Source organism: Eumetopias jubatus, unplaced genomic scaffold, assembly GCF_037043125.1.
Source record: "Eumetopias jubatus isolate StellerSeaLion01/CBP00866 unplaced genomic scaffold, mEumJub1_p1.0 scaffold_16, whole genome shotgun sequence".
NCBI lineage: Eukaryota > Metazoa > Chordata > Mammalia > Carnivora > Otariidae > Eumetopias > Eumetopias jubatus.
In genome coordinates this window covers 87,574,796-87,582,202 of record NW_028274822.1, presented here as the reverse complement: position 1 = coordinate 87,582,202, position 7,407 = coordinate 87,574,796, and the positions used below count along the sequence as shown (strand labels likewise).

The 7,407-nt window shown below is 43.8% G+C and overlaps 1 non-coding gene across 1 annotated transcript; it reads right to left on the bottom strand.

The window, feature by feature from the left end:
• Positions 1–6,741: 6,741 nt before the first annotated feature.
• Positions 6,742–6,814, bottom strand: TRNAQ-CUG (transfer RNA glutamine (anticodon CUG)). The gene has a single exon. It is a non-coding gene; the product is annotated as a tRNA-Gln (tRNA).
• Positions 6,815–7,407: the final 593 nt, after the last annotated feature.

The following is a 7,407-nucleotide window of genomic DNA, read 5'->3' as shown; positions in this document are numbered from 1 at the left end:
TTTGAAAGGTTTACTGAGTCTTCTTCCAGTATTCAAAACTAGCTGGCGCAGCCACCAACTAAATGGGTCAGAGGATGAACCTTCCGGAACCTCAGAAATCCTAGCCCATGTTACCTACCCATTTCCCAGATGGAGAAAGAGAGGCGACCAGGAGGACCAGGTAACTTACTTGCTGCCCAAGATCACCCAGCAGTTTAATTGCAGGGCCTGGATCTGTCTTGAGACTCTGAGTCCACTAGATGGCTACCTTAATCTCAGGGAAACAACCCCGCCCTGTGCCTCACTCTGGGGACCCTACGAGTAAGACCCCAGAGAAACACATATGTCTTCGATAATCTTTGCTTTGAACACGGGGAAGGTGTCCAGTTACAGCTCTTCTCTGGGGGCCCCTCCTGGAGATGTAGGCAGAGATCACTCATCCACTGTCTCTCTGGTCCCCGAGATGATTTTGGCGTCCTCGCCATTGCCCAAGGACCCTACCATTGCAGCGAAAAATGAATGAAAGCTAAATAAGGTGATGTATGTGAAAGCACTGGGAAAAGTAGAGAGAGACACTTTTTTTCTAAAAGATTTTATTTATTTATTTGAGATGGGGGGAGGAGTGGGGGAGTGAAGAATCTCAAACAGACTCCTGCTGAGCGAGGGGCTCGAGGCAGGGCTCCACCTCAGGACCCTGAGATCACGACCTAAGCAGAAACCAAGAGTCAGGGATGCCTGGGTGGCTGAGTTGGTTAAGCTTCTGCCTTTGGTTCCACTCATGATCCCAGGGTCCTGGGATCGAGTCCCACATTGGGCTCCCTGCTCGGCGGGGAGCCTGCTTCTTCCTCTCCCTCTGCCTGCTGCTCTCTCTGCTTGTGCTCTCTCTGTCAAATAAAGAAATAAAATCTTTAAAATAAATAATAATTTTTAATGCATTTATTCTACACTTAGTAAACTGTATACCTGGCACCGTTTGGTACCCCAAAGATACAGTGATGAATAAGACACAGATCCTTCCCCATATTTTTTAGGGAAGAAACAAACAAGAAACCACATTTTATTTTTTGATTATTTTTTAAAGATTTTATTATTTATTTGACAGAGAGACAGCGAGAGAGGGAACACAAGCAGGGGGAGTGGGAGAGGGAGAAGCAGGCTTCCCGCGGAGCAGGGAGCCCGATGTGGTGCCCAGGTGCCCCAAGAAACCACATTTTAAAAAGATAATCTTAGGGGAGCCTGAGTGGCTCAGTCGTTAAGCGTCTGCCTTCGGCTCAGGTCCTGATCCCAGGGTCCTGGGATGGAGGCCCACATCGGGCTCCCTGCTCAGCGGGAAGCCTGCTTCTCCCTCTCCCACTCCCCCTGCTTGTGTTCCCTCTCTTGCTGTGTCTCTCTCTGTCAAATAAACAAATAAATAAATCTTAAAAAAAAAAAAGATAATCTTAAGGACACCTGGCTGGCTTGGTTGGTGGAATGTGCTTTTTTTTTTTTTTAGTTTTTTTTATTTATTTGAGAGAGAGAGAGTGAGCAAGAGAGAGAGCATAGGAGCAGGGGCAGAGGGAGAGAGAGAGATGCAGACTCCTCGCTGAGCAGGGAGCCCGATGTGGGGCTCGATCCCAGGACCCTGAGATCAGGACCTGAGCTTAAGGCAGACATTCAACCAACTGAGCCACCAAGGTGCCCCTGGAGTATGCAACTCTTGATCTCAGACTTGTGAGTTTGAGCCCCATGTTGAGTGTGGAGATTACTTAAAAATAAAATCTTAGGAAAAAAAAAAAGATAATCTTAAATAGTGATTAATGCGACGAGTAAGATGAAAATGGGGGAATTTTACAGAACATGAGTGGGGAGAGGGTTGCTTCTGTAGATCTGATGAAGTCAGAGAAATCCTCTGGTTGGTGGCTTTAAGTTATACCCTAAATAAATAGGACCCAAGGGAAAAGGTACTTTTAGGTAGAGGGACTAGCATGTGTGAATGCCTGGAGGCGGGAATGAGCTTAGTGTGCTTGGGAAAGAAAAAGACACGCAGTGTGATTGGAATTGAGCACATGGGGGGAGAATGGAGTGGATCAGGCTGGACACGTAGGCAGGTGCTAGATCACATCGGCCCTCGAAGGCTGGGCTGGCCTCTCAGTTCCAAATCCAGTTTTCTCTCTTCCGTTCCACAATATTGGGGCTGCAAACCATATTGCTCTTTTGTCAGCTAGGGTTAGGTTTTGTCACCAGGAGAGAATCTGGGGAATCTGGAAGGCAGGGGGAGGGAAAAGGGACTTACTCATGACTGTTTACTTGCCGTTCTCATCATGGTCACCTAAGTAATGACATGCTGCTTCTCACAGTGGCATTTGATTCAGTCTCCAGGTTCTTACAGGCTCCCCTTCTGATTCTTCTAGCTCTGCTCCATCAAGGTGGGAGCTACTTCCTGCAGTAAAGTTACCTTAGTGTTCCCACCACCTCTTATATGAATTTCCTACTTTAAATTCTGTTTTCCTAGACCCAGACTGACACGAAAGGCATTGTAAGGGCTCAGACTTTTATTCCAACTCTAATGGGAAGTCACTAAATGGTTTTAAGCCAAGGATGGATAGATTGGTGAATATGAACAGTTAATCACTGCAAATAGTTACATAATTTACAATAATCTATTTTGAAGCTTGGAATCTTGGAATCATGTGACATGTTTCTGGAATGTTTGCTTAATGATCCCCACTTTCCTAAGATGGTTACATCATGTGGGTGAAATCACACCAGTGCTAAGATTACTTTCCTTACTCCAGTGTTATTTTTGCATTCATATTTGCTCCAGGCTTCTGCTATTGTTAAATATTTCACGTTAGCATCAGTTCTTGTAAGGTTCTATCAAATGGGGCATGTGTATCCTAAAGTTCCTCAGCTGGTGGCCACCGCAATCTACTAAATCCAATCTATTCTTCTGTGAATACGTGTAATATATAAACACACATATGTATTCTTTTATATGTCTGTGTGTGTATTTATATATGCATATAAATATATATGTAAGTATGGATGGATGGATACACGCGCAGAATAAAATTTCCCCTCTGTATATATACATATGCATGCATTAACGTGTAATATATATACAATATATGTAATACATTTAGAACTCAAGCAAGTGACAGTAAAACAATACTCTTTACCTCAGAGGCTTATTGTTAGGATTAAATGAGAGAATGAATATAAAGCATATGGAGATGTAGGAGTTGGAAATGGTAGCCATTTAGCAGTGACTAAAATAAAGTTATAAAATTGCATCTTAGGGAATTGCTGTAATTTGGGCTATTAACACTTTCTTCTCTAACTCCATTCTTTTCTCGGTGTTCTCAGAGGAAGCCAAAACTTGTCTACCAAGTAGCATTTCAAGAGAGGATTCTGTGGTCAAGCTCCTTGTTACTGAGCATGGAAGGAATACACAAAAAATGATGTCTATAGCATAAAATTTGGTATCAGACGAAATAGAGCCAATGGCTTCTTTGCTTGAGTCTTTTTACTCATCTGTTAAATGGGTGTGTCTTCTATCCATCCCACATCCTTTTTAAAAAAAGATTTTATTTATTTATTTGAGAGAGAGAGCACACAAGAAGGGAGGAGGGGCAGAGGGCGAGGGAGAAGCAGACCCCCTGGACCCTGGGATCATGACCTGAGCCAAAGGGAGACGCTTAACTGACTGAGCCACCCAGGCACCCCCCCCCATTTTTTTTAAGTAGGCTCCTCAGCCAGCGTTGGAGCCCAACGGGGGGCTTGAACTCACGACCCTGAGATGTAGACCTGAGCTGAGATCAAGAGTCAGGTGCTTAACTGCTTAACTGAAAAAGCCACCCAGGCGTCCCTCCCGTATCTCCTTTTAAGTAAAGGTATTATAAACTAGTTCTTCAGTTGATTGGGAATTAAAGGTTATCATTTTCTTAAAAAAGCAAATGGAGAATGTATATATTGGCCCGTAAGGGTGTTTGTTTGAAAAGTCAGCTTAAAGGTGGTTTAAGAGCACAGATCAAACTCTAAATTTACAATGTGATTTTTAAATTTTTTTCTGTGTGGGCTTTTATTTTGTTTTTTTGGATAGACCTTTAATTTGTGAATTTGAAGGGGTGACTAGACATCATTTTCTTTCAGAGAGGTGTACATAATAGTTGGATTAGTTTGCCAGGGCTGCTGTAATACAGCACACAAACTGAGTGGCTTAAACAACAAAAACGTAATAGCCTCACGTTCTAGTATTGGCAGGGCTGGCTCCCTTGGAGGGCTGTCGGGAAGAGTCTGTTCCATGACTCTCCCCTAGTTTCTGGTGGTATGCTGACAAACTCAGGCGTTCCTTGGTTTGTAGAAGCATCACCCTGACCTCTGTCTTCATCTCCGCATGGCATTCCCCCTGTCCCTACATGTCTCCAAATTCCCCTTCTATAAGGATACAGTCATGTTGGATTAGGGGTCACTAATGATTTCATTTTAACTTGATCTGAAAAGACCCTGTCTCCAAGGTCACATTCTGAGGTACTGGGGGTTGGAACTCTGACATATGAATTCATGGGGGACACAATTCAGCCCGTGACATTAGTGTGCCTGTGTTTAATAATTTAGATATCTTAAATGTGACGTTTTTAAGGGAAATTTACAAAAATGAATAGCAGGGCATCCATTATAAAAACATAGAAAACGGGGTGCTGGGTGGCTCAGTCGGTTAAGTGTCTGCCTTTGACTCAGGTCATGATCCTGGGATCCTGGATCAAGCCCCACATGAGGCTCCCTGCTCAGTGGGGAGTCTGCTTCATTCTCTCCCTCTGCCCCTCCTCCCCACTCCTACATGCTCTTGCTCTCTAATAAGTAAAATCTTGTTTTTAATAAAGATTTTATTTATTTATTTGAGAGAGAATGAGATAGAGCATGAGAGGGGGGAGGGTCAGAGGGAGGAGCCGGGAGCCCGATGCGGGACTCAATCCCGGGACTCCAGGATCATGACCTGAGCCGAAGGTAGTCGCCCAACCAACTGAGCCACCCAGGCGCCCCTAAATAAATAAAATCTTAAAAAAAATAAAAAAGTATTATTTGAAGTTAATACACACACAGAGTGAAAAATTTAAACAGAAACTCTTCTCCTAAATATCATTCCCCTGCTCCAGCACTATTCTGTGCATATGCTACTATAATACCTTAAGAGAAGGTAGAGCCGGGTGATAGCAATGATCCAAACAAATAATGATAATAAACACTTTTTGTGTGTGAAGAGTTGTCAGAACGTTCTGAAAATCCATATTAAGAAACAGGTAATGGGGCGCCTGGGTGACTCAGTCGTTAGGCGTCTGCCTTCGGCTCGGGTCATGGTCCCAGGGTCCTGGATTGAGCCCCACATTGGGCTCCCTGCTTGGCAGGAGGCCTGTTTCTCCCTCTCCCACTGCCCCTGCTTGTGTTCCCTCTCTCGCTGTGTCTTTCTCTGTCAAATAAATAAATAAAATCTTAAAAAAAAAGAAAAGAAAAGAAACAGGTAATGATTCTTGGATACCTGATGTGTTTAAAGGCAAGAAACTCAACCCTTGTTACTTGGGCCTAAGGACCTGTGCCTGAAGTCTTTGCCTTTATCGCTCTACCATTCTTCCATTCTGTTTTTCCCTTTCCTACAGAGGTAACTCTATGTGGATTAAAAATGTCCATACTCGGGGCGCCTGGGTGGCTCAGTTGGTTAAGCAACTGCCTTCGGCTCAGGTCATGACCCTGGAGTCCTGGGATCGAGTCCCGCATCGGGCTCCCCGCCCTTGCCCCTCTCATGCTCTCTCTCTCTATCTCATTCTCTCTCTCAAATAAATAAATAAAATCTTAAAAAAAAAAATGTCCATACTCTTCTTGGGACAGTTTGAGTCCATATCAGTCTGTACTCCAAAAAGTTTAATAATGAGGCCAGTGAAGACTTTTTAAAAATTAGTTTAGGGGCGCCTGGGTGGCTCAGTTGGTTGGGCGACTGCCTTCGGCTCAGGTCATGATCCTGGAGTCCCGGGATCGAGTCCCGCATCGGGCTCCCTGCTCAGTGGGGAGTCTGCTTCTCCCTCTGCCCCTCCCTCCTCTCATTCTGTCATTCTCTCTCTCTCTCTCTCTCAAAAGTAAATAAAATTAAAAAAAACTTTAAAAAATTAGTTTAAATATATGTTTCAACCTTTCAACTTTTCCATTTTTAATTAGTATCTGTATTGGTCAAGATTGTTTCGGATTGAAAATTAAAGAAACCCAGCTCGGGGCACCTGGGTGGCCCAGTCAGTTGAGTGTCTGCCTTCGGCTTGGGTCAGGCTCCTGGGATCCTGGGATCAAGCCTCATGTCAGGGTCCCTGCTCAGCAGGGAGTCTGCTTCTCTCTCTCCCTCTGCCCTTCCTCCCTGCTCATTCTCTCAAATAGATAAATAAAAATCTTAAAAAAAAATAAAGAAACCCAGCTCAACCTGGCTTAAGGAAATGAACAAGTCTACTATTGCTTGTAACAGAAAAGTTCAAAGGTAGGGGTAACTTCAGGCCTGATGGGATCCAGTGAGTCCAAGAATGTCATCTGGATTTAGTCTCTCCCTCTCCCTCCCTTCCACTTCTTTGCCTTACCACTCTTTAGGTTGGCCTCACAGAATGGTCTTCCATTCCACATGGCCTCTGCCCCCATTTCCCAGTGCTCTTAGCAACACCAGTGGTGAGGCACTGTCTTTTTCCTACTACTTTCAGTTGATGTCTTATGTTTTATAATGTTCCGTTTATTTTTTTTTTAAAGTAAGCTCTATGCCCAACATGGGGCTTGAACTCATGACCCCAAGATCCAGAGTCATATGCTCTACCGACTGAGCCAGCCAGGCACCTCTTTTTCCTAATATTTTCAATGTAAAGCTCTGAAACTGAAACTCATTGGCTTGGCACTAATTCTATCCATTGGGCCTGGATGTGCATCCTGCATTCCAACTGGCCAGACTTGAATTAAAAACTCCACTCTGGGGGAATGTGTATGGGAGATGATTAGTGCTTTCCAAACCACATGGACTTTGAGAGAGAGAGAGAGATGAAATTAACGTGCCACTATCTGAAGAAGGAGAGATGGATTTGGGGTAGTCAAAAACAACATGTTCCAGAGCACAGATTTTTAGGATAGTGATAGATGCATGTCATTATGCATTTGTCCAAACCCAGGCAATGTACACCACCGAGAGTGAACTTTAAGGTAAACTATGGACTTTGGGTGATAATGATACATCAAGGTAGGTCTAGCACAACTGTAACAAATGTACCACTCCAGTAAGGGATATGGATAATTGGGGAGGCTGTGCATGTGTGGGAGTTGGGGGTATATGGGAAGTCTGTACCTTCCCCTTAAATTTGCTTTGAATATAAAACTAAAAAAAAATAAGGTCTTCAAAAAGAAAAAAAAACACAAAAAACTTCTGTCCACTATGAT